Source organism: Mauremys reevesii, linkage group 3 (genome assembly GCF_016161935.1).
Source record: "Mauremys reevesii isolate NIE-2019 linkage group 3, ASM1616193v1, whole genome shotgun sequence".
NCBI classification, from domain to species: domain Eukaryota; kingdom Metazoa; phylum Chordata; order Testudines; family Geoemydidae; genus Mauremys; species Mauremys reevesii.
In genome coordinates, this window is record NC_052625.1 from 19511072 (window position 1) to 19538201 (window position 27130).

At 45.1% G+C, this 27130-nt stretch overlaps 1 protein-coding gene and 1 long non-coding RNA gene across 4 annotated transcripts in view; one reads left to right on the forward strand and one right to left on the reverse strand.

The window, feature by feature from the left end:
- The window catches only part of PCSK2 (proprotein convertase subtilisin/kexin type 2), a 371376-nt gene that overhangs the window by 251391 nt on the left and 92855 nt on the right, over positions 1–27130 (reverse strand). The gene's annotated exons all lie outside the window — the stretch shown is intronic.
- Positions 260–6177, forward strand: LOC120401434. The gene is made up of 3 exons (XR_005596446.1): positions 260–304; positions 3129–3183; positions 5732–6177. It is a non-coding gene; the product is annotated as an uncharacterized LOC120401434 (long non-coding RNA).

The following is a 27130-nucleotide window of genomic DNA, read 5'->3' on the forward strand; positions in this document are numbered from 1 at the left end:
AAAGTTGGACTACATTTATTTCAGAAGCATTTTGGCTGTAGAGCAGTGTAATAAGGTGTAAATTTTTAATGGGGAGGATAATAAACCATTGGAACACTTTATCAAGGTGGATTCTCCATCACTGACCATTTTAAAATCAAGATTGGATGCTTTTCTAGAAGATCTGCTCTAGGAATTATTTTTGGGAAGTTCTATGGCCTGTGTTACACAGGAGGTCAGAGTAGATGATCACAATGGTCCCTTCTGACCTTGGAATCTATGAATCTACAAGAGGTGCAACACAGAACTCAGAGCCCAGGGGGAGGTAAGGCTAAGGTGACTTTAAGCCACCTTTATGCTTCCCTCAATACTGAGGTGCTCCAGTGACTGGAACATAACTTAGACTTCCTTGGAGGCCTGTTGAAATTAAAACCTGACCAGCCCTGTAAGCTGCAGCACTGTGCTGTGGCTCTGTCAATAATCGCCTCCCATCCTACCTTCAGCCCCATATCAGAGTTTCCAAAGGGGTCCTCAAAAAGGCAGCCTTGTTACTGTATCCTACAGTGCTTGCCTGCACCAGGAGAATTTTCCTCTGGTCAGATCTGGGACTTTTAGAGCCTCTTAACACTGCTCTGGCCCTTTTACTTGGCATAAAGAGGCCAAGGCAGGGGCCAGGATCTCACTCTAGATAGATACGCCAAGATTTTCAAAACGGAATGCCTGTAGTCAGGCTACATATTTAAGCACCTATGTAACTACTCAGAACCCAGGAGCTCCCCCTGAAGACTATAAAGCGAGCCTTAAGGCCCAATTTTCAAAGCTAGTCTTGAATTGATACTTCTAAAATTGTGCATGCAGCCGTTGCGTGCAAGCAACCAAATTTCCAGTCACAAAATGGGTAAGTGTGCTCAAAAGCATCCTCTGGCACATGCGAGAACCCATTTTACCCATGATACAAACGAGGGCTGAGAGAAGAAAAGAAACACCATATTTGAGGGTGGGGAAGGAATTTTCTCTCGGGTCAGATTGGCAAAGACCTTGGGAACGGGAGAATTTCACCTTCTTCTGCAGCATGGGGTGCGAGTCACTTGCAGGTTTAAACTAGTGTAAATGGTGAATTCGCTATAACGGTCTTTAAACCATGATTTGAGGACTTCAGTAACTCTGCCTGAGGTTAGGGGTCTGTTACAACAATGGGTGGGTGAGGTTCTCTGGCCTGCAGCGTGCAGGAGGTCAGACTAGATCAGTGGTTTTCAAAAACTTTTTGTATTGGTGACCCCTTTCACACCAAACCTCTGAGTGTGACCCCCACTTAAAAATGAAAAATGGGGGGTAATTTAATTTAATGGGGGCTTGGGGCTGTCAGCACCACAGAGCTGACAGCTCATGACCCCCATGTAACCACCTTGGGACCCCCTGAGGAGTCACAACCCCCAGTTTGAGAACCACTGGACTAGATCATCATGATAGTTCCTTCTGACCTTAAAGTCTATAAGTTTAAGTGCAAGTTTTGAAAATCTGGCCCTTAAGACTCAAGATTTTTATAACCTGCATGCCCCAATTACACGTGTAAGATGAGAGAGACAAGGAGAGGTGAGGTAATATCTTTTACTGGACCAACTTCTGTTGGTGAAAGAGACAAGAACTAAAAGAACTCTGTGTAGCTCAAATGCTTCTCTCTTTCACCAACAGGAGTTGGTCAGTAAAAGATACTACCTCACCCCCTGGTCTCTCTCATACCCTGGTACCAACATGGCTACAACAACACTGCAAAGATGTGCAGCTGCATGCTGAAAACAGGCAATTGCAAATTCATCTGCAAATTAAAACACTAGGAAACTGCATGCAATTGTTTATTTTTGTATATTCATCTGCATGTTCTATGAGCAAGGTATGCAATTTTTAATTTTTTAATGTAGCCTTTAGATAAAAAGACAGTTTCAGTCTCTTACACTTTACCAGCATGAATATACTACCTCTCCCTTTAAAAACAAAACAAAATACCCTATATTAATCGGTCAAAACCACAGGGAATACCCCAGGGGATGAGTATCTATGATCACTCTGGGGGAATCCAAAGTATACAGTAATGAACTTGCTTTACCTTTGTCCACTGGCAACTGATTATCTGTTAACCATCATATCTTTTAATTATTTCAAGAAAAGAACAAAACAAAAAGTTGATTTGGCATTATTCTAAATTCATCTAAAAAAGCGTTGTTGAAATTAGATGTCTCTGAATGTGTCCTTTTGTCTGCTAACTGAACCATCGGTGATGCTTTTGCCATATACCACATAAGATTTTAGCTATTATTGAATTTGGGATAAAAATAGAAACAGCCATTAAAAGATAATGCTACTGGATAATTCTTGCTTCCAGTTCTGCCTACATGTATAAGCTTAAGATCTCCATGATATTCCAATCAAGCTGAATTAAAATGCTTTTCAAGTTTAATAATGTGCTATACAAAATTTATCTAATTTAAAAAATTGTAAAAAAAAACAGTCTTAAAGTTAAAATAGTGTCAATTTTGCCTCATGAGATCCAGGAAGATAATTATAGCACTCTCTCGCTCTCTCTTTAAAAAAAAAAAAAAAGAAAGAATATGCTAATTAGAAGTCTGTGTATTTTATCTGGAACTTCCAAAGTGGAACATACATGAAAAAATAAGGTACCTGAACAGCTGTTGTGGGGGTCTCTTATGAAAAATGAATCCCCAAAACACAACTGTATCACCTGTAATTTAAGGTACCAAAGACCTACCATCTGTCAGCTCCTTTCTGTCTAATGATAGCTTCCCATTAAGTCTGTTTTGACAACAGTACCTAAAAAGTTATAAACAGTAATGCTATTCAGATACATTTCCTTCTTACCTTGTTTTCTTCTTCTCTCTCTCTTTTCATGTATCAGTTTACAGAGAAACCTCATTTATGCAAACCTCAGTGATCTGAAAAACTGATCTATCCAAAACAAGTTCTCATCTCCCAATAGGTATTACATGGGCCTGACTCCCAGTTACACTTTATGTTGCTCTGGCAGTGTAAGGGGCTTGGAGTGTGGGAGGAAATGTCCCTTTGGGAATACCAGTGTTGCCAACTCATTCTGATTGTGAGTCTCATGACATCTGGTGTTTTTCCTAAATCCCCAGCTCCTGGAAGCAAGTGATCTGGAAACAAATATTTCATCTTTCATTTTTCAAAAAAGTAAGTTACTAGCCTCCTGCTTGTGGTGAAACGCCTGCAAATGCAAACAGAGTGCATCTTAAAGGTTCAGAAACCAAATAAAAATACCCCACATTTAATATATTTTAAAATTTCATGATTTTTAAGCCAATCTCATGATTTTGGAACATGGGGGTCAGCAATACTGGAATACTCCTTGAAGAGCAATCTTCCCTGGTGGAGTAGAGCAAGCTTAAGGTATACCAAGCACCTCGTGTTGGGAGCACACTGGAGAGGAAAAGACATAAAGTAGTGTGGAAAAGGAGTTTGTCTGGAGTTCCAAGTTCTATGGCTACTCTCTGCTTCGTAGGGTACATAACAGGCTGTGTGAAGCAAAAGAAATTCAGAGCTCCCCAGAATAGGAGTGCAAAGTTGGCTTAAAGTGCAGAAAAGAGGGACTGAGAATATGGACCAGTACACAAGTCCCCAATATATCCACCCTGCCCCCCCCCAATTTTTAAAGTAGTTTCACATCCTTCATTTTATACCAACGACTAGCTTTTCCCTTTATAATTTGTATTTGTACATGTTGTCAGAGGCTAATCCTTCCAAGCCATACGTATGTGCTGTGGGCCCAAGCATGCAGTAATTGTGCAGGGAAATTTTTACATGCCCGATTTTTAGAGCCTGGGTGGAAAGCCAACAGCAGTCTGGACTCACATGCTAAAGCATGGAACCGCTGCATAATGGTGTGATAGAACAAGCCACCCAGGCTCAGATCCAGCCATAGGTAGGTGATTCCCAGTGGCACTGAATCCAGTCACAACTTTCCCTGATCATCTTGTCCAGTTTCACCATCACAAACACCCAGGATTCTAGAGACTTTTTTTTCCCTGGAAGACAGAGTTTGCTTGTTCCTTACCCTCAGCCTCATGCCTGCCTCGATCAGGGGAGGACAGGGTGCAAAGCAGAGCAGACCTCACAGCAGGGATCCAGGATTCTGAAGTATTAGGGCTGTCTACACTACAAAGTTAAGTTGACATAAGACAGCTCACATCAACCTAACTATGGAGGCGTACACACTGCAATCCTCCTCCCATCAGTTTAACTCTCCTGCTACACTGACAACAAAATGACCTTGAAGAGAGGCATAGCTCTTAGGGCGATGTAATTAGAGTGATGCAGTGTCAGTATAGACACTGCATTACGTATGTAACCCTAAATGGCTTCCAGAAGGTGTCCCACAATGCCCATCGTGACCGCTCTGGTCACTGGTTTGCACTCCGCTGCCATGCAGCGGGATACAAAGGCATGCATCCCTCCCCTTTTAAAGTCCCAGGAATTTTTGAAATTGCTCTCTCTGTTTGCTCGACGTGGAGTGCTCACATATCATCTGTCCAGCTGACCATGCTGGCTCCCCACAGCAAACACGCTCCTGCCTGGAATACACCGGAGGTGGTGGATCTGTTGGGTCTGTGGAGGAGAGGACCGCTCCAGCCATGGGAACTTTGGTATATACAGGCTGATTGCTTGTGGCGTGGAGGAGACGGGGTACGATAGGGACATGCAGCAGTGCTGTGCAAAAATCAAGGAGCTGAGGCAGGAATACTAGAAGGCAAGGGAGGCCAATAGTCACTCTGATGAAGTGCCAAAGACATGCTGCTTCCACGCCATCCTTGGAAGCAACCCCACCTCTACAAGCCCTGTGGACAGTTTGGTGGGGCTGGAGACAGTGGCCAGCAGAGTGAACCCCGAGGACAATGTGGTGGATGAGGAAGTGGATTTGGAGGAGGATGGGGGACAGGTAACAGGGACATCTGGTGGCGTGGTGAGCCAGGACCTCTTTTTTGACTCTGGAGGGGTCTAGCCAGTCCCAGCACTCTGGCTTGGGCACGCCTGATGCAGGAGAGGGAAGCTCTGGTAAGTTTTCCTTGTGCTTCGATACAACAGGGATGCATGTGGTAATGCTCTGCTTTTTTTTTTTAAATCAGGACAGAAAAGGGATTGAAATAACCAACATAGGTACAGATTGTATATGCTTCTCATTCCCCTGTGCAGTTAGGCAGAGGGGGCCCTGCAGAAAAGTTTCTTTATGCACATCGGGATGTCCCGGGAATCCTTCACACGGATCTCTAGGAAACTTTCCTTGAAGTAATCTGCAATCCTCTGCTGAAGGTTTATTGGAAGGGCTGCTTTGTTTTTTCTGCCACTGTAGGAAATTTAACCACGTCAATCGGCAATTACATCTGCAGGCACCATAGCTGCACATATATGAGCAGCATGCAGACCCGGTCTGTAGCCACACACATGCAGAAGCTGCACTCTTGCATCCTTGGTCACCCTCAGGAGCAAGATATCAGCTATCACCCCCACCTGTGGAAAACAGTGCCAGTATTCACAATAGCAGCCCTATGTGCGTGCAGTGATACCCCACTGAAACCCCCTATCCCCGAGCCCAAACTAACCAGGGCTGGGGCTCCCGCCATACTGTATGCCTGCCAAGGGAAGGTGAGAAAGTTGTGTTTCTAACCTGTTTGGATCAAGAATGTGACTGCACTCACAATAGTGCCTTTGTCTATTGTTTTCTTAGCATGTGCCAATGTGCCCTTGAGGGTCTCCTCCTGCACACCAGCTGAGTGGCTCAGGCTGATAAGGAGATGAAACAAGAGGAGTAAGGAAGATGCGTTCCAGGAGGTGCTGCCATCCTCTTGCTTCGTTTTGCAAGTAGAGAGCATGGAGAGATGCTATCAATGACAAACTATGGATGGATAGTCAGGATAGGAAACACAGGCAGGAGCAGATGATAAAGCTGCTCAGGGAGCTGACATATTGAGGTCCCTGACTGAACTTTGGGCAGAACACATCCATGCTCACCTCCCCCTGCAGCCCATACAGAACTGCCTTCCAGGCTCTCCCCACACATTCCTCGCACATTCTAGGGTCGTTGCAGTACCCCAGGCACCTCACCCCAAGGGAGATGTTTCACAATGACAGCTGGACATACACCCAGCTGTGAGAGCCTCACTGGCAAATGTGCTCGATTTTCATGTTCCTTCCAGAAGATAGAAATGTTTGCATGACTGTTGAATAAAAATGTACTTATAGAAAGTGAATGAATCTTTATTTGTCTTTTACATATGGTGGTTGCTGCTAAAATTCACAGACAGTCCCAATAGGCGCATTTGCATTGTTACATTACTGCACACCTGTCAATCATTACAAAGTTCATATTACGATGCAAGAAAACAATGCCTGGCTCAATGCATTACAGAAATGCACATTACTGTGGCTCATTGTCAAAATGCTCCTTTAAAGCCTCCCTGATTCAAATAGCTCCCCATCGAGCCCCTCTAATAGCCCTGGTATCTGGCTGCTCAAAAGCAGCAGCCAACCAATCCACCTCAATGCTCCACTCCTGCAGAAACTTTTCCCCCTTAACTTCACAAATGTTATGCAGAGCACAGCACACTCCTATGACCATGGGAATATTTTCCTCACTGAGGTCTAACCTGCCAAAAAGGCAATGCCAGTGCCCCTTTAAGAGGTCAAAGGCACATTCAACAATCATTCTGTGCCTGTTGTTGAAGTGCTCCTTGCTGCAGTCAAGGTTGCCGGTGTAAGGCTTCATGAGCTATGGGAGCAAGAGGTAGGCTGGGCCTCCCAGAATTACTATTGGCATTTCAACATCCCCAACGGAAATCTTCTGGTCTGGAATGAAAGTCCCTGCTTGCAGCTTTCTGTACAGGCTGGTGTTCCTGAAGATGCATGTGGTATGCACTTTCCCTGACCAGCACATGTTGATGTCAGTGAAACAACTGCAGTGATCCATCAGCACTTGCAATACCATAGAAAAGTAGCCCTTTCTGCTGATGTACTCCATCGCAAGATAGCACGCATATCCCCATTTTGGTCCCAGACTATCTATTGCCCCACTGCAGTTAGAGAATCCCATTGCCTCAGACCCATCCACTATTTCACGCACATTGCCCAGAGTCACAATCCTTTGTAACAGGAGGCAATTAATGGCCCTGCACACTTGCATCACTGCAACCCCCATGGTGGACTTCCCCACTCCAAACTGATTCACGACTGATCAGTAGCAGTCGGGTGTTGCCAGCTTCCACACAGCAATCGCCACGCGCTTCTCCACCGAGAAAGCAGCTCTCATTTTGGTGTCCTTGCACTGGAGGGCAGGGAAAGATCCACACACAGTTCATGAAGGTGGCTTTGCACATCCAAAAGTTCTGCAGCCACTGCTTGTCATCCCATACCTGCATAACAATGTGATCCCACTACTCAGTGCTCGTTTCTTACGCCCAGAGCCAACGGTGCACCATGTACAGCTGCTCCATGAATGCCAACAGCAATCTTGAATTGTTTCTGTGCATAGCACACAGCAAGGCAGGCAACACGGTGTCATCATCAGATTTGCAGCTCACGAACTACTGCAGGATCAGGCACGTTGTGTCCATAACGCTCAGGGCTGGCTCTAACCTTTTTGCCGCCCCAAGCGAAAACAGAGCGCCGCCCCCCAGAGCGTCGTGCCGCCCCGCCCCCGAGCGTCGCACCGCCCAAGTCCCCGCCCCCCGAGTGTCGCGCCACCCAAGGCCCTGCCCCCCGAGAGTCGTGCCGCCCAAGGCCCCGCCCCCCGAGCGTCGCGTCGCCCAAGGCCCCGCCCGAGCGTCGCGTCGCGCCGCCCAAGTCCCCACCCCTCCAAGTGTCACGCCACGCCGCCCAAGTCCCCGCCCCAAGTGTCGCGTCGCGCCGCCCAAGTCCCCACCCCAGCCGAGCGCCGCGCCGCCCAAGTCCCCGCCCCCACAACATGGCGCCACACCTCCTAAGCCCCGCTTCACACCAGCGCCGCCCGGCCAAACCAAAAAAACCCAAAAATAAACCCCGAGTGCCGCCCCATCCCAAGGTGTCACCCCAAGCACATGCTTGGTAGGCTGGTGTCTGGAGCCGGCCCTGATAACGCTCACCACAATACCGGAGAGCAGTGCAGAATCCATGCTTTCTGACAGAGATGGTAGGTGCAGAGTTTGCAGGGTCAGGGCCAGCTTTATGCCGATTCCCTGGAATCAGGCCCTGCGCCCGCGCCTAAGGAGGCCCCGCTCCAGGGGTCTTCGGAGGCATTTCGGCGGCAGGGGGTCCTTCAGTGCCCGGAGCGGACCCCCCACCGCCAAAGTGCCGCTGAAGCTCCGGACTGCTGCCAAGTATTCCAATGGGGCCCTATGGGTCATAAAGCCAGCCCTGTGCAGGGTCTGTTGAAAAGCAGTGTGAAACGCACTAGGAAAACCATGGACTGATGGGACAGAGAAAACTGCGTCATGGGATGCTGAGTCCACCCCCATGAGGCACTGTGAATCCTTCCTAGAATGCCCAGCAGCAGATGGTGGCAAGTTGCACAGTGGAATAGCTACCCCCAGTGCACTGCTCTTTCGATCAGTGCAAGAGCACCTATTGTGGAGGTGCTCTGGTATCACAAGGAGCACTGTGTGGACGTGAAAACATGGTTTAATTTTTGCAATGGATGCACGTCGATGGAACTTAAGTCAACTTAACTTTGTGGTGTAGATATGGCCTTTAGAAATAGTTGATCCTCCCTCTACTCATGGCTGGCTCTGCAGGGCTGGATTCTGGTCCCCTTCTCCCCCTTGACATTCGGGAGCTCAAGAACTTCTCTTGGGATCCCTGCATCTCCCTCCAACCTTTTTTTTTTAAATAGGCTTACTTTGGGCTATCACTGATGCTGATCTCCAGTTTCCTTACAAAATGATGGATGACAGATAAAGCAATACTGTATCACCATCTCCCTCCTCCTTTTGGCTATAGCTCTGAATCTTTCTCAGAATTTTCCAAATGGCTCATTCTGGGTATCCTATTTTAAATGTGAAAGGAGAGTCATCATTAGCAGAATGAATATGCAGCCACCTGCAGTGGAGCTAGGTAGACTTTGCATGATACCTCATCAGAAACATCTCTCATCTCATTCTTCAGCACTTAGAGCATGTTAAGCAAAGACGATTCATAGTGTAATTCACCACAGCCAGAGGTAATAGCAAATGCAATGTCAATGTCATAGGCAGAACATATAGGACCCTGTCCTATACAGAGGGCTCAGCATATTGTTCATCTGCACCTCTTCCTCTTCCTTCACCCAGTCCCTTTCTCTGCGCGCAGGATGAACATAGGAGGCCAGCAGTATAGGGTGATTTTGCTGAAGAAAATGGCTGGCTGGCTGGTGCAGACAGGATCTTGGCAGAGCTGCTTCTTTTCTTGCTGCTGTTGCTTGGCTCAGCACTCCCCTCCCACTCATGGTCACGCTGGCTGCATACTATATGATTACACCGTGCAGCACATCCAGGTTATACTCGCCCCAAACTTTTTGCTGCAACTTTTCCTGCTGGTTTAAGAGCAGCAGCAGGCAGCAGACAACATTATACTGCTGTAATATAAGCACCACCACTTGCTCTTAAGTCACACCACTAGATCCAAGCTATGAATCATATCTTTCTCCCCTAGGAATAGCTCGTTAGTGCTCTGTGTATTGAAATCTGCTTTTCTGTTGAGCCTCTACAGTCAATAGAAACAGGTCTGATTTTAAAAGCCTGCTATGAGATACTCAAGGTAACTGCTCACACGTGGGCTATGGTCAGAACTGGTGCAAGATCCTCAGCTGCTGTACATGAGTGTAGCTCTGTTGACTACTTCATTTACACCAGCTAAGTGTTTGGCCCAATTTCTGTGACTTATTCTTCTGTGGACCTTAGTGCACACGTGAGCAATTATTTGTGAGCAGGCTTTTAAAAATCAGACCTGTTTCGACTGAATTCTTGATCTGTATTTCATGATTGCATTGAAGTGACTGGAGTGATGCCAATTTACCCCATCTGAGGATCTGGCCCATTAATTGGTGTCAAGAATACCCCTGAGAAACTCACAACTCCATTTCCACCAGACCACACCACCCAGCAGAGCATGCTGGCTGCAGAAATGAGTGCAGCCTACATCTTCTTTGGAGCTACATTACCCACTAGCTCAGAAGTGGGCAAACTATGGCCCGTGGGCCAAATCCAGCCCGTGGGACCATCCTGCCCAGCCCTTGAGCTCCTGGCCGGGGAGGCTAGCCCCCGGCCCCTCCCCCCGCTGCCCCGCTTTCCCTGCAACCACGCCACCATGCGGGCAGCGCAGCTTGTGCACCTCTCAGGCTTTTCAATAAGCCAGTCCTGCCGCTCTGAGCAGCATGGTAAGGGGGCAGAGGGTTCTGGGGGGCGAGCAGGGGATGGGGAGCAAGGGGTGGTTCGATGGGGCGGAGGTTCAGGGCTAGGGAACAGGGGGTGTTTGATAGATGGGGGAGTCCCAGGGGGCCTGTCAGGGGGCGGGAGTGTGGATAGGGGTTGGGGCAGTCAGGGGTGGGGGCTGGATAGGGTGTGGAGTCCCGGGAGGGCGGTTAGGGACAGCGGGTCCTGGGAAGGGGTGGTCAGGGGACAAGGATCGGGGGGGGGGTTGGAAGGGTTGGGGGTTTTGAGGGGGGCAGTCAGGCGGTGGGAAGTGGGAGGGGGTGGAGAGGGGGCAGGGACCAGGCTGTTCAGGGATGAACAGACTTCCCTACCCCAAGCAGGGCGGCATGCCGCAGGGGGCACGCTGCCGGTCACCGGTCCCGCGGCTCCGGGGGACCTCTTGCAGACGTGCCTGCGGAGGTTGCGCTGGTCCCGCGGCTCCAGTGGAGCATCCACAGGCATGCCTGCGGGAGGTCCACCCGAGCCATGGGACCAGCAGACCCTCCGCAGTCATGCCTGCGGGAGGTCCACCGGAGCCGCTCGTCCCGTGGCTCCGGTGGACCTCCCGCAGGCATGACTGTGGCAGGTCCGCCGGAGCCACCTGCCGCCCTACCGGCAAAATGTCGCCCCAAGCGCGCGCTTGGCATGCTGGGGTCTGGAGCCGGCTCTGTACCCTGTGCTCAATGCTTTGCCTTAATAGCCCTGAATCTGTACAATTAATTGAGAGCAGGGATGGCCTTACCATGAGGCGAACTGAGGCAGCTGCCTCAGGTGCAAGACTGTGGGGGAGGGTGTGGAGGGGGCGCCACGAGGACCCAGAGTGTAGAAAATTGTGTCTGCTGCTGGTGCATATGTATTCTCTCTGCTCTAGATGCACAGAGCTGGTGGAGTGCTGTGCTGGAGGAGGGAGGGCACAAGAGACATAACAGGCAGGCAGGAGAAAAGGTGAGAGGGAACAACAGAAAGCAGCAGGAGCTGCAGGGAGAGAGGAGGAGGATCCTCTTATGTATCTCTTATGTACCTCATCACCCCCAGGAGCCTGGACTGATTAACACCAGCTTCTCAGGGAGCTTCCTGTTTCCTGGTGCTTCCCTGAACCCACTTGAGGAGAATAGGTAGTCAGCTGAAGTAGTAGGAGCCAGTTAGGCCCTTAAGATGCTGATATCTTCCCTCACTTAGGCCCTGCTACCAGCCTGCTTATTTGTCCCCTTCAATTGAGTGTTGAGAGCAACTATAGTTGGCACAGACCAGCAGTCATGACTGAAAGAAGAAAACGCCCCTCTGGGGCAGCATTCAGAAAAAGAAAGAAAGCAAAGGAAACTTTTCTATCTAAGCAGGAAGGAGCTCTCCTGAGATACATAGACACAAATATTCACAGTGAGCCTTCCGGCCTCAGTTAGGATGTGAGTGGTGAGGAGATGGCTGATCTTCCAGTTAGTCAGAGAGTGCAGGTGACCTGGCAGCTACTACAGCATCCATATCACCATCTCAAATGGATGTAACCATGCTCATTCCTGAAGAAAAGTGTAGATCAGAGAAGAGTGTGGTGGAGGCACAAGAAACAGCTGCTGCTGAGTTTAGTTCCTTAAGTCTAGATGATCCAGGACTGTGGACCCACTTGAGCAGTAGCCTGAGGGACTTCCTTGTACTTCATGTGCCACAGCAAGTGAAAAACTTCACGTTCCCCAAAGACAATGAAAATAGAAGTTTCCATCCAACACATTTCTGGTGTGAAATCCCCAATGGTGACAAAGTGGAGAGGTCATGGCTTATGTACTCACAAACCCAGAAGACTGCATACTGTTTTTGTTGCAAACTCTTCCAGTCTAATGTTCCAGCCACATTGGGTTCTACAGGAACAAAGGACTGGACAAATCTGGCTAGAAATCTGGCATGCTATGAGAAGGCAGCAAATCACCAGAGAGCATTCTATAGGTGGAAAGAGCTTGAGATGAGACTAAGGTTAAAGGCCACCATAGATGATCAGCATCAAGAGAAGATTGCATCAGAGTCTCTTTACTGGCAAAATGTTCTGAAAAGGCTCATTGCCATTGAGAGATTGCTTGCTACCCAAAACCTAGCATTGTGTGGCACTTCAGATCAGCTGTATGTGCCAGACAATGGAAACTTTTTTAAAATTGTTGAGTTGATGGCTGAGTTTGATGCTGTACTCCAGGAGCATCTAAGAAGAGTCACCACCCAAGAAATGTACACACACCACTACATTGGAAAAACAATTCAAAATGAGATCATACAGTTACTGCCAGCAAAAGTCAAACAGAAGATTGTGACAGATCTGAAGTCAGCAAGATATTACTCTGTTATTCTGGACTGCACACCTGACACCAGCCATACAGAACAAATGACTTTAATGGTGTGTTTTGTAACAACAACAGAACCTAGTGAAAATGTCCCTGCAATGGTGACTCTCAGAGAGCATTTTCTAGAATTTATTGATATTGATGATACTATATGAGCTGGTATGACAAATGTGCTTCTTAAAAAGCTGGAAGATTTGGGAATTGCGATAGCTGACATGAGAGGTCAGAGCTATGATAATGGTGCCAACATGAGAGGAAAGAACAGAGGAGTGCAGACACAGATCCAAGAGTTAAACCCTTGAGGGTTTTTTGTCCCGTGCAGTTCTCATTCATTGAACTTGGTGGTCAGTGACGCAGCATCAGTTTCTAGTGAGGCTGCTGAATTTTACAATGTAATTCAAAGCATCTACGTATTTTTCTCTGCATCAACTCATCGATAGCAAATTTTGAAGAAACATCTGGGAACATCCTCTTTGACACTGAAACCAATGAGTTCCACATGATGGGAAAGTCGAGTGGAGGCAATAAAGCCTATCCAACACCAAATTGGGAAGATAGATGATGCCATAGTTGCCATTATGGAGGATAATGCTATGACAGGAACTGTTCATGGGAGAACAGTGGCAGAGGGAAATGAAATCACCGGAAACATACATAACTTCAAATTTCTGTGTGGCTTAGTGTTGTGGCATGACATGCTGTTTGAAATAAAATAAAGAGGTCCTTTCTGTTGCAAGCAAGAGACTCTCCAAGGTGTTGATCGTGATATATCTGGAGCAATGGAACACCTGGACAAAGCAAAGTCATACCTACAGTCTTACCAATCAGATGAGGGATTTCAAAATGTTCTGAAGAGTGCACAGAAGTTGGCAGAGGAACTTCACACTGAAGCTATTTTCCCACCTATTCAAGAATACAAGAGTCACAGAAGAAGACATTTTGATTGCGAGGCATGAAATAATCCCATAAGAGACCCCAAACAACAATTCAAAGTTGAATTCTTTAACCAGGTGCTAGATTGCACAATACAATAAGTTGAAGAACATTTCATGCAGCTCAAGTAACACAGCAGTATATTTGGGATGTTGTATGATATTCCAAAACTCCTCGCTATACCTATAAAGACCTACACCAGCAATGTAGGGAACTAGAGACAGTGTTGATACATGATGACATGCACGACATTGATGCGAGTGATTTAGGTGATGAACTGAAAGCCCTTTCAAGATGCATTTCAGCAGGATCAACTCCAAAGGCTGTTCTGGAATATATGTGCACAAATAAGATGATCACTTCTCTTTCCAAATGCTTTTGTTACTCTGCGCATACTTTTAACACTTCCTGTAACAGTTCATAGAATCATAGAATCTCAGGGTTGGAAGGGACCTCAGGAGGTCATCTAGTCCAACCCCCTGCTCAAAGCAGGACCAAACCCAACTAAATCATCCCAGCCAGGGCTTTGTCAAGCCTGACCTTAAAAACCTCCAAGGAAGGAGATTCCACTACCTCCCTAGGTAACCCATTCCAGTTCTTCACCACCCTACTAGTGAAAAAGTTTTTCCTAATATCCAACCTAAACCTCCCCCTCTGCAACTTGAGACCATTACTCCTTGTTCTGTCATCTTCTACCACTGAGAACAGTCTAGATCCATCCTCTTTGGAACCCCCTTTCAGGTAGTTGAAAGCAGCTATCAAATCCCCCCTCATTCTTCTCTTCTGCAGACTAAACAATCCCAGTTCCCTCAGCCTGTCCTCATAAGTCATGTGCTCCAGCCCCCTAATCATTTTTGTTGCCCTCCGCTGGACTCTCTCCAATTTATCCACATCCTTCTTGTAGTGTGGGGCCCAAAACTGGACACAGTACTCCAAATGAGGCCTCACCAGTGCTGAGTAGAGGTAATGATCACATCCCTTGATCTGCTGGAAATGCCCCTACTTATACAACCCAAAATGCCATTAGCCTTCTTGGCAACAAGGGCACACTGTTGACTCATATTCAGCTTTTCGTCCACCGTAACCCCTAGGTCCTTTTCTGCAGAACTGCTACCCAGCCATTCGGTCCCTAGTCTGTAGCAGTGCATGGGATTCTTCCGTCCTAAGTGCAGGACTCTGCACTTGTCCTTGTTGAACCTCATCATATTTCTTTTGGCCCAATCCTCTAATTTGTCTAGGTCCCTCTGTATCCTATCCCTACCCTCCAGCGTATCAACCACTCCTCCCAGTTTAGTGTCATCTGCAAACTTGCTAAGGGTGCAGTCCACACCATCCTCCAGATCGTTAATGAAGATATTGAACAAAACTGGCCCCAGCACCGACCCTTGGGGCACTCCACTTGATACCGGCTGCCAACTAGACATGGAACCATTGATCACTACCCGTTGAACCCGACCATCTAGCCAGTTTTCTATCCACCTTACCATCCATTCATCCAGCCCAGACTTCTTTAACTTGCTGGCAAGAATACTGTGGGAGACTGTATCAAAAGCTTTGCTAAAATCCAGAAATAGTACATCCACTGCTTTCCCCTCATCCACAGAGCCGGTTATCTCGTCATAGAAGGCAATTAGATTAGTCAGGCATGACTTGCCCTTGGTGAATCCATGCTGACTGTTCCTGATCACTTTCCCCTCCTTTAAGTTGCCAGTGGAGAATGCAGCTTCTCAAAGCTGAAGTTAATCAAAACACATCTACGCTCCACAATGACACAGGAGAGGCTAGTCGGCCTTGCAACCATCTCAATAGAGCATGAGCTGGCCCAGACTGTGGACCTTCAGGAAGCAGTTCAAATCTTTGCCACCAAGAAGGCACGGAAAGGACAACTTTGATTATTCAAACAGATAAAAATGACAGTGTTTACTATGCAGACAAGAAAAGTTATGTTTGCAGTTCAGGCGTTTGAAAATTAACTGTTACTTAACATTTTTGAACAAGGCATTTTAAGTTGTTAGTTCTCCTTTATTGGGGTAGGTAGCAGAGCAGTACCATGAGAGGAGTAGAACAGGACAAAGGCAGATTTGAGACTTTCAAAGTTTTGGCCCAACCGAGGGGGCATGAGGGCAACATTTGAGCTCCCTGCCTCAGGTGCCAAAATGTTGTGGGCCGGCCCTGATTGTGAGCCGTATTATAACTGCACCTGTGACAACAGTGTGAACGTGAAGATGTAGAAGATTTAATCCCCTGGCAATTTGGTTTCCTTACATTTCCCAAGGAAGACAGTGTCCTCATTTCACCCATTACTTTCAGCAGGGAAATCTGTAATTTACTTTTCACATGGCCTACAATTTTCTTTTCATTTAAAAATAAACCCAAAAAAATCTCCAGACTAACCTTTTCTTCACGGTTTGTACCTGAGGTATAGCACCAGCAGCTGGACATGAGACCTTCTTCTGCCCTCTGAAATTAAGTGTAGGTTTTTGGGTTTTGTTACCAAGGCAACCCTTTTGGTAACTATCCAAAGTAACATGCTTTGGAATAAGCCTTCTAAGCTGCAGAGTCATACAATAATACTGTCCAGGAACAATACCTGAAATTCTTTCTTACTGAATCAATTATTAGGAGCCAGATTTCAACTGGTATAAACTGACATAGCTCAACTGAAATCAGCTGAGGATCTGATTCTGTCTGTAAAACTGGAGGGTTGCAGTGCTAAAATTAATAGCAGTTTGCACAGTAGTGCTCATTGCTTTTAAGGACAAAAGTCTCTGGTGAAACAGTCAGTGCTATGAAATGATGTAATGCAAGGACAAGATGCTGCATGACACAGTGCTAGCAATTAAGGAGGTGGCACTTCACTCAAAGGGCTAGATTCAACACCCTTATTCGTATTGGTCAGTACAGCAAGTACTTGCAAGTAGGTTGATTTAACTAAATGGGATTACTGATGTAAGTACTATTCAGTGTGTGTGTAAGGATTGCAGAATCGGGCCCTAAATCAGTAAGTACTGAACCAATGGGTGAGGAGGATCTGTACAGCTGGAAGTGCTGTCTTTCAGATGAGACACAAATCCTGACTATTTGCCAAAAATCCCAGAGTACTTCTCATCAGAGTAGGAGTTCTAATAACATGCACCAACCACATTTCAACATGAATAATTACATGCTTACTTGCCTACATTTCCCCATAATTCCATTTGGATACAGCATAATTCCACACTTCCTGCCCTAGAGCATCAGGTAGTGCTGCCAAGGGACATTAAAGGGTTGTCCATGTATCCCAGAGATGGATACATTTCAGTGGGGAGCAAAGGAATTCAAACACACTTTTGTGCAATCAGTAAAGTTTGTAATGTGGTTTGGGACCTACTTACTTCAAACATACTATGAAAATGCAGGATGATTCATTACCACAAAAGTCACATAATTTCTTATTTGTATTGCAGTAGCACTTAGGACCCAGTGATGGATGAAGAAAGACCCCATTGTGTTAAGCGCTGTATAAACACACAATAGAAAGATGGTTCCTGAATTATGATGTGGATGACAATTAAATCTACAAATAAATGTTCCATTCATGAAGGGTGAAATCTGGACCTATTGAAGCCAGTAGCAAAACTCCCATTAATTTTAACAGGGCTTCACCCCAAGTTTTTTGTTCCCAAACTCAAGCAGAATTGCCATTGACTACAAGAAGAGTTTTGCCTTAGTGCGCACAAAATCGGATTTCAGAATTGGGCCCAAGATTCTGTAAGAGAACAAGTAACAGCACAGCAGGTGTCCCCTGTGACAGTCCTGCAGTACGGCTGCTAACAGTACATTGCTATGAGATAGTAACATACAGCTTTTAATTACTAATGCAAGAAAACCAAAGCAAACAAAAGCAAATCATATTGAGATGCCGTAGTGGCTGCCAGAGTGCATAAACTCAACAAGGGAAAACTCATTTTGAAAAAGAAATCCTGCCACTGGAAAGCTGATTCAAGTAACACAGAAACCCCCAAAAGTAAAGCTAAGTGCACTAGCCTGTACCTCCACACATCATGAAAGCACCGGTATAAAATAATCCCCTGTGACCAGATGAAACAAGTCAAGAAAATATATAACAGATGAACTTCCCATTTCTTCTGCTGTATTCTTTGCACAATACTGTACATACCAAACACAACCCATGAAAGCAACAGTTTTTATACCACAGTGAAACTAACAAAATGTTATAAATTGACTTGGTAACACATGAATGCTTTAACAGCTGAAATAGTGCTGTTATTCTCCCAGGTTATTATACATGATAAATGTATATAATTCTATAGATAGGGCTGGTAGCACCACTTATTATAAAAGTTATTTGACACTTCCTATTATAAGACCCTGTTTTCAGTTGCTTATAACTTTGCCAAACTTTAATCCATTCTGGGTGTCTGCCTCAGGCTGATTTTCCCAACTTAAAAATTCTGGTGACCTTTTCTTTGAAAAGCTGTGTCATCTCCATGCTTTGAAGCAGGGACTTGAAATTTGGCAGGGGCTGCCCTCTGTGTGTCAGGGATGTGCCTTTTGCCATCCTTGTGGGAAAAAATTCTAAGCCTTACACACACACACACACAGAGAGAGAGAGAGATTGCACCTGCTCAGTACAGACTTCTTAGATTTTAACAGCTAAATTCCCTAAGATTCTGTCCACATTGGGCATGCTCTTGCCAGGGCTATTACATCTCTGGACTGCTACAGGCCAGAGCCAGAGACCTGAACTGAGAACAGAGAACCATTCTCTTCTGTGTTCACAATAAACCCAAACTGGCCCAGGCAGAGTGGAGGAGGAAGCTGTCCAATTCAAATACAGAGGGGACAGGAGCTGGGTGGGGAGGGGAAATGAGGAGACAAGAAGCCGGGGAAGGCATGGGATGACAGAAACAAGGACTGGGGATTGCCAGGGAGGGGAAGAGGGAAATTTGGACTGGGAGTTTAGGAGGGAGATTGAGACTGATTGGGCAAAGAGGCTGGTCCTGGGCAAGGACCCAAGGAGAATAGAAGCTGGTGCTGGGAGAGACTGGTTGTGCAAGGAGACTACAACTGGAATGAGAAGCCTGAGGAGAGGAGACTGGGGCTGGATGGGTGAGGAGAATGGGACTGGGTTGTGGATCCAGGGTGGCAAAGAGATGGGGCTGTGACAGGGACAGGTTTGAGGGGATGGGGCAGAAAGGGCCATGCTGGAGGGGAAAAGGCAGAAGAGTCTGTGCCCTCCAGAGAACACTCCCTTCCAGAGCCCGGAATGGATTACAAGATCCCTGAATCTCACCTTTCCTCTGCTGTCAGCAAATATCTGTGAAATCCACTGAGAAAGAGTCCCATCCCCTTTCTAGTACAGGATGACAACCCACCACTGCTATCGGTTACTCTATTAGCAATAGGGGATCACCGTTTGTTTCCTCCTAGGCTGTCTTGCTAAGGTTCTATACCAGTGGTGAGCAAACGACGGCCCAGGGGCCAAAGCCAGCCCTCCAGACATTTTAATCCAGCCCTCGAGCTCCAGCTGGGAAGTGGGGTCTGGGGCTTGCCCCACTCTGGCGATAGAGTCGGGGTCTGTTTCTGGGAGCTGCTTGAGGTAAGAGCCACCCAGAGCCTGCCCCCCAAGTCCCTCCCATGCCCCAGCCCTGATCCCCCTCCTGCCCTCTGAACCCCTCAGTCCCAGCCCGGAGAACCCTCCTGCACCCCCCCGCCTCTCCTGCTTCTTACTAATGTAACAGCCCTGATTCTGCCATCCCTCTTCCTGATTCTCCTTCTAAATTAATACCCACACAGATGAAGCATATTTAGCAGAAGCTGTGTTCCAGAGCCAAATCCTAGTGAAAGTCTTTCTCCAGCAGCATACAATCTGGATCTATGGCCGACCTCACTGCTGTGCTTTTCATCACCTTGATTTAGCAAGACTTTAAGCATCTGCTTAACTTTAAGCATCTGAGTAGTCCCATTGGTTTCAATAGGGCTACTCAAAGCATTGCTGAATCAGAGCCCCCAGGAAGAGAATTGAATGACATCTATGGCTATGTTGGGACCAGGTTACTATGGAGTTCAGAGAGCTGCTCCTTATACCTAGCTGAGCTTAGTCCCTGGCTATTGTTTTCACAGTGACATTGCTCTCTGTGCTACCTTTAAGAATATAGCTCTGCATTTACTTCCAAAATGATCACTGTACATCGTAGTTTTATCCAAGTACAGTTCCATTCTACCCTGGAGTGCCCCTGTCACCCTGAGATATGGACAATTGTACATGGAACTTTGAAGAATGGCTTGCTGAGTTGATAAGACAAATCCTTCCCAGACCCTCTGCCTTGAGTTATAATAAAATAAGTCATTTTAGGAAGAAAACCCCTTCAGAAAGTTTTGCTTTGAGAACACAGTCCTAAGTGTGTACTGAACTTTTCTTTAACTGTCTGCCTCCACAGTATTCTAGATACCTATCTCTGTGGGAATCAAGCCAGAATTCAAATAGGCACAAGGATAGAAAGCAAAGAACAGTTTGTTCCTTAATGAAGGTTGCGCACTTGATGAAGGTTGCAAATAAAAGCCAGTGGGAATTGGAATTGAGTAATCTGAAGCAACTATGCAACTTTTTCTTAATTAGGAACATATTTGAGCTGTTGCCATACTCACCTTTAACAGTCATTAGGGTTTTAGGTAGTTATAAAGTAAATTTTTATGCAATTGTAAATTGAATGTTAACTGTATCCCTTCCCCTGCTAGCAACCTTCAGTCAGCGTTCTTCTTAACTCCATTTGCTCCTTCTTCAGATAGGGACAAAGACAACACCCATGGCCACAGAGGGAACATATTTAGCAAATGCAATGTAGTTCTATGGACTTTTGATTGGGTTCTCTGTAGCGTTCATGGACTATTGGAGGAACAACTGTAATCATACGACCAGCCTTGGGCACTGACTACATCACCTTGATTTATTGTTTGCGGTTTTCCTTGGATCCACTCTTGTGTTTCTTCACCATGTGCTTGTATCATCCTAGTAGTTAACACCCATTCACTACCACTTGGGCAGACACCATGCTAAGGTGAGATGTGCCTCTTTACCAGAGGAAATGCTTCTGATAAAGGTAGACAACATAGGCAGAAGGAAGGAGTACAAAATAAAACCGCAAATTGTTAAAAACCTCCAACAGCTTTCTGCCACAGTGAAAAAGTCTTAAAATACATGGCCAGCTTCACAAGGACTTCCTCTAATAATGTTCTGAGGAATGTTTATTCTCTTTTTCCCCCAAAGGAGGAGCATCTGTTATAGTGTATAAAGTATTTGCACTGGTTAAAGTTAAGTTGCACAGTAGTGAAAATTCAAATACAATGTATAAAGAACCATTTATGTGGTTCTTAGATACAGATTTTTTTTTCCACACAGAGATCTGAAAATAACTGAGTTAGAGTCACTTCAACCCATATATGAAGCATCAACATTAAGAATGCAGCTGAGTCAATTTAAGAATTAAATGTTACTAGCCATGCACTGTGCCTGTGCACCTGAGCCATGTCTGGGCCCTTCACAGGGGCACAGGGACTGGAGAAGCCCTCTCACCTGCTCTGTCCTTGTATGCCTACTTTTTTGTATCTCCATAGGGAGGAGCACAATATGCCCATAAGCCATTTGGGGTGATTAAAATGCTTCTGCTATAATAAGATCCACACCAAACCTTGAACAGAACTTGATCCCACACCAAACTGTGAGTGAAAGTTGAAACTTAGTATGAAACTCTCCTTCCCCATCAATTATTTTTCAAAAACATCAAAAACAGGAGTGTGACAGTACCAAGGCAGAGATTTGACCTGTATGCTCAATATCTGTTTAGAATAGAAATAATAGAGTCTCCCAAAAAAGCCTGTTATCCTGATTTATAGCCCAGGTATGGGGATTCTACTGGTGCCACTATAGCATTCTGAAAGCAGGGATGGCCCAATGGTTAGGGTGATAGTCTTTGAGTTGGGACCAGAGTTCAATTTTCTGCTCTACCACAGATTTCCTGAGTCTCCTTGGGCAAGTATCTTTGTCCCACATCTAATTAGAACATTATATATACACAGCAACTCAAAATTTCTCCTTTGGGGCTTAAATTTATCAAGCTTAGTCTTAGATTAATGATTTATTTTTTTTGCAGAGTTTGAGCAGAACATGTGATATGGAATTCAATACAATTTAATTATTGCTTATCCTTTTGCATGCCTCCCATGAAAGTACCTGGGTGTTTTTCAATAGTATTATAACAAACAAAAAGTCAGAATAATGTATGTGTCCCATCTTTCATAACAATCCTGATCTAATACATCCAAGTAAACAAAACATTAAGAACCAGCAGAGTATTCCTAGAAAAAATATTGCTGGGATGAATATTTATGAATGCAACAGAGAGAGGCTGTGAGGATTTCCATGAAGAGGTGAGTACAGTGCCTCCTACTAGCAATGGATGTGTTTATATCTTTTACATTCATCTGCTAGCTGAGGTATAAACATGTTTTCGACAATCCTTCTAGGTTTGGCATTGTGCCACCTATACTGATCATCCGCTGCAGTAATGTCATTCCCTGCAGCATTGCTTTACTGATGTTGTATTTGTGAAAATTATATCAAACTGTATAGGGTCAAACAGTACAATCAAGGTCTGCATGTAGATTAGGTTATGAACTGCAATACCTCCCCATCCCCAGTGTCTTGTATGAGAGGCTGTTGGTTCAACATGTACTTTGCCGCTCTCTGTGCCTGATTCTGCTCTCATTTACATCAGTGGTAAAACTCATACAGCCAGATCATCAGCTGATGGAAACAGACATATAGCTCCATTGATATCAAAGGACTTGTGCTGATTTACACCAGTTGAGGATCTGGCCCTTGACTCAAAAGGAAGCAGAATGCGACCCACTATGGACAGGAAGAGGCTCAGGTGTTCTCTGCTGTTTACAAGATGTTCTCTCAGAGGCTCATCAGAATGATAACACTGGAGCTAGAGGAGCCGCTTGCAGAAGTGCATACTAAAGTAAGCATGCTTGGAGCCCTCGTCAGGGCAGCTCACTGAGCAGTGCGGGCCTCCTCAGATTAGAAAAGTCACTCCTCCCTGCTCAAAGCCCAATTAAACAGGCTTTCTGCAGTGAATGCTGGGGCTGCATTGTGACCCCTCTGTAGCAGTCACAGCCCCTCCGCAAACTTTATATGAGGATTCCTGGTCACTGAAGCCCCATAAGGGAGGATCCAGGAGATGTCAATCACCCCAGCCTATCTGGGGCTGTTGAGGGATCCCCCTTCACAGCACACAAGTGCTGCAACTTCCCCAGGCACTATGGCCACTCCATCCCCAGCCATCTGTGCAGGGTTAGGGAGGGGCTTAGGTGATGTGAAGAGCCTATGCATGCCCTCCATCCACACTAGGAGGAACTTCACCCCAAGTGAACACAGCATTGCCTAGAACTCCTTGGGAAATGGGTTTTTTCCCCTCACCACAGACATTTTTTTCATTTTTCTAGAAAAATTTCCACAAAACATTTGAGGGTTTCATCAAATAATTAAATTTTCCAGTTTTTAGCAAACAGAAACCCAATTTTTTATTTTATTTATTTTGGTTTTCAATTTTTCAAAAAAATAAAAAAGCTTAATATTTTTCACAGAAAAAATATTTTCTTGATTAAACCTAGTGCAAAAAAATGGATTTTTTTGGTTCACTGGCAATTCCAAAAAATGTGGAAAACATTTATTTCAGGTCGAACCATAAATGAAAATTTTTGAAATTTTTGGCTAAGCAAACAGTCAAAAAATGATTTGGGTCCAAACTAAATGCTTTGTTTTGATTTTGAGCATTTTTTAATTTTGGAAACAATAAATGTGAAGGAAATTTTGAAGCAAGAAGTGATTTTGCTTCAAAATGAGAGAAATAGAAACATTTTGTTTCCTATAAGTCAAAATGGAATGTTTTGAATTTTTCACAGTTTTATCTGGGGGAGAGAGTTGGCAGGAAGAATTTGGTGAACCTGACATCAGTGTGAAAACTTTTGATGTCACCGAATCTATATTTTTTTCCCCAAAATAATTCTAACTAAAAAAATTCACCCAGTTCTAATAAAACCCCATTTTTTCACTTTAAAAAATTAATAATGACATAGGAGAAGGGCTGGTACCTTTCCACAGCTGAGTGAATGGCACAGGCTTTTTTCTCTTCTCAGGCCAGGCTGGTATTTTCAGACTTAAAAAGCAGGCAGATGGACTGCCACAGGGGAGCAATAAAGAAAAGAGAGATTATGAAAAATAACACTGAAAACACTAAAAAGGCAAATATCAGAAATAGGAAAGGCAAATAATACAAAAGGCAAGCAGCGTGAGTAATAGGAGCAATGACACACAAGGCAAATACTGTCTGAATTTAAGACGGAACAGGATGAATAAAGTAAATATTAAGAATAGTGTAAGTACTGTGTGTAATAATCCTAATGGGAATTATTCAATATTATGAACAAGATGAGTGTTACTGAGCTATAATATTGGATAGAACATTACAGATGTGAATGCACAGGATGACAGGAGACAATGTAAGCATGTTGATGATAACTTTTTGTACCACAGTCCGGTGAGCAGTAATAAAAAACAAAACACCACAAGGCCATGTTACAAAGCCAAAGTCATTCTTGTTAAACCAGTGGTGACAATATTGTAACATACGCAGCACATGTATACTTGAAAGAAAGGTTTGGCATTGTTAAGCAAAGAATAAAATCCCCACGGGAAGGAATATTGCAAGAAAACAAAGGACTGAACTGAAGCCACAGCAAATATAAATTATAAGGAACAACATAACTGATTGCTCTTGCAGACAGTTTTATTGTGCTCCTGAATAATAGTAGCAAAGTTGATGATGGCACGATGGGCAAAATTCACCCCTATGAAGAAGGACTAGTGCAAGGCCTACATACTACTTAAGTTTCACCCTGTCTTTGTAACCTTTCAATCACAATGTTAAGGAAAATGTATATCCCCCATAATCCTTTAATAACATTGTGACACACTGTACCTCAGAGTAGTGCCCTGTGAGCCCCATATTAATAAGTCATATATGGTTGTGATATTTCATACAAAGCATGTCACGTAAGATATCATATGAAAGATCATGATCCCATTTTCTGTCAAAAATATGTATTATCACTAGTGAGTGTGAAGTTATGGTTGTTATTGAAATACGTTGTGAGTTTGGGAGTTGCCCACTGCTAGTTCTCCAGTGACAACAAAGGAGGTGACCCACACCTAGGCGGGTGTTAAATGACCATTGATCAGCAGGGGAGTTGTAAACAAGGGTTTACAGTCCTGCAAGAAAGTTGTGCAAGCACCGCACAGTGGGCATTGCTCAACTCTGTGACTCAGCGAGGCCCACCAGGACATGTCTGGGCCAGTAGTTTCCAGGCACATTGACTAAAGGTATGAAATAATTGACAGTGGCATACCTCTCTCCTCCCCGGCCTATGATGAAGGCAACAAGAACACTGGGAAGACAAAGACTTGAACTGAGGAGACTGGTCCCAGGCTGAGAAGGAAAGTCAGCCTGTGTATTAAGAACTCTGTAACCTACCTGCAACATCCAGTGGGGTGAGAAGAGCTGTTTGAGTCAACTCTTGCTTAGTCTAAAAGTTTAGAATTTAGAATGTATGTTTAGTTTTTATTTTCTTATGGTAACTATCTCTGGCCTTTATACCTACCACTTATAATCTCTTAAAATCTATCATTCTGTAGTTAATACACTCATTGTAATGTTTTATCCTTATCAGTGAATTTGTCTACAGTGCTTGGGAAATCTGCTCAGGTTACAAAGGCAGGTACACGTCCACTTTCCTTTGACAACATGGTGAACTAATTAATAAATTTGCACTGTTCTAAAGAAGGTCTTAAGCAGTAGAAGATGGTATATTTCTGGGGTGCAAGACTGAGGTTTGGGAGACTTGCTGGTGTTTCCCTACATATAGTAGCTTGGAGAGCATACATGCAACTTAGCTGGGTGTGCCTCTGCATGCTGGTGGCTGAGTGATAACAGCACCTGGAGGGTGCTGCTTGTCACCGGCAAAGCATTGTGAGAGACAGCCCAGGCTGGAGAGTAAAGGGAGCTCAATGGTCCCACAGTTCCAGGTTGTACCTCGGGGATTCTGTCACAAACATCACTCTCAGATTTCATTTATGTCTGCTTCTATGCCTTTAAAGCCACAGATTTTCAGCCCAGAAAGGAACATTATGATCATCTAATCTGACCTCCTGCATAGAACAGACCATAGAATTTCACCAAGTAATTCCTTCATCAGGGCCAATAACTTGAGGCTGATCTACAGCATATCTTTTAGAAACATTCAACCTTGTTTCAAAAAGTATTGAAGTGCTGGAGAATCTACCACATCCTTTAATAAATTGTTCCAGTGGTTAACTACCCACCTGTTAAAAATGTGTGCCTTATTTCCAATCAGAAGTTGTCTAGCTTTCTTTAATGTATTTGAGTTCTTCTCAAAGAACTTCAGTTACTGCAAGGTGAGTAACTTTCTCTTCTTCTTCGAATGCTGTCCCTGTGGGTGCTCCACTCTAGGTGAATGTGTAGCAGTACTCACTATGGCTCGTGGAACTTTGGAGATGTGGCAGTGAGTACTATAGATAGTACTGTATGGCCTACTATGGGTCTTGCGTTAGAGCATAGTGTTTTGCAAATGTGCGTTCAGATGACCATGTAGCCACTTTGCAGATGTCATTTTTTCAGTAATGGAAACAAAGAGTAATGGGGACTTATGAAATGGTTTCGTCCTGTCTAAATAAAAAGTGATTGCTTGCCTCACGTCAAGAGTATGCAGGGTTGCCTCTTGCAGAGTCTTGTGGGGTTTGGGATATAAAGTAGGTAAGTATATAGGTTGGTTGAGGTGGAAGGTAGATACCACCTTAGGAAGAAATTTAGAGTGTGGTCTCAAAGTGACTTTGTCTTTGGAGAAGATTGTGTAGGGAGGGTGGGCCATCAGGGCGCTCATTTCACCGATGTTATGGCAACTAAGAAAGCCACCTTCATGGACATATGGAGATGAGAGGAGGTAGCCAAGGGCTCGAATAGAAGTTTCATGAGAGCGTGTAGAACGAGGTTAAGATTCCATGAAGCAGCTGTTGGGTGAATTTCAGGGTAGAGGTTTTGCAGGCCTGTGAGAAATCGTTTTATGGTGGGTTGGGTAAAGAGTGAATAACCTTCTAAGAGGTCATGGAAGGAGGTAAGTGCCGCCAGGTGCACTTTGATGGAGCTGAGTGAAAGTCCGTCTTGTTTTAGTTTCAAGAGGTAGTCTAGAATGTTAGGGAGGGTCACTGTATTGGGCGCTAAGTGATTACGTGAGCACCAGAGGGCGAAACGTTCCCACTTCTGCAGGTAGGTTTTACGAGTGGAGTCTTTCCTACTGTGCAGGAGGACATATCGG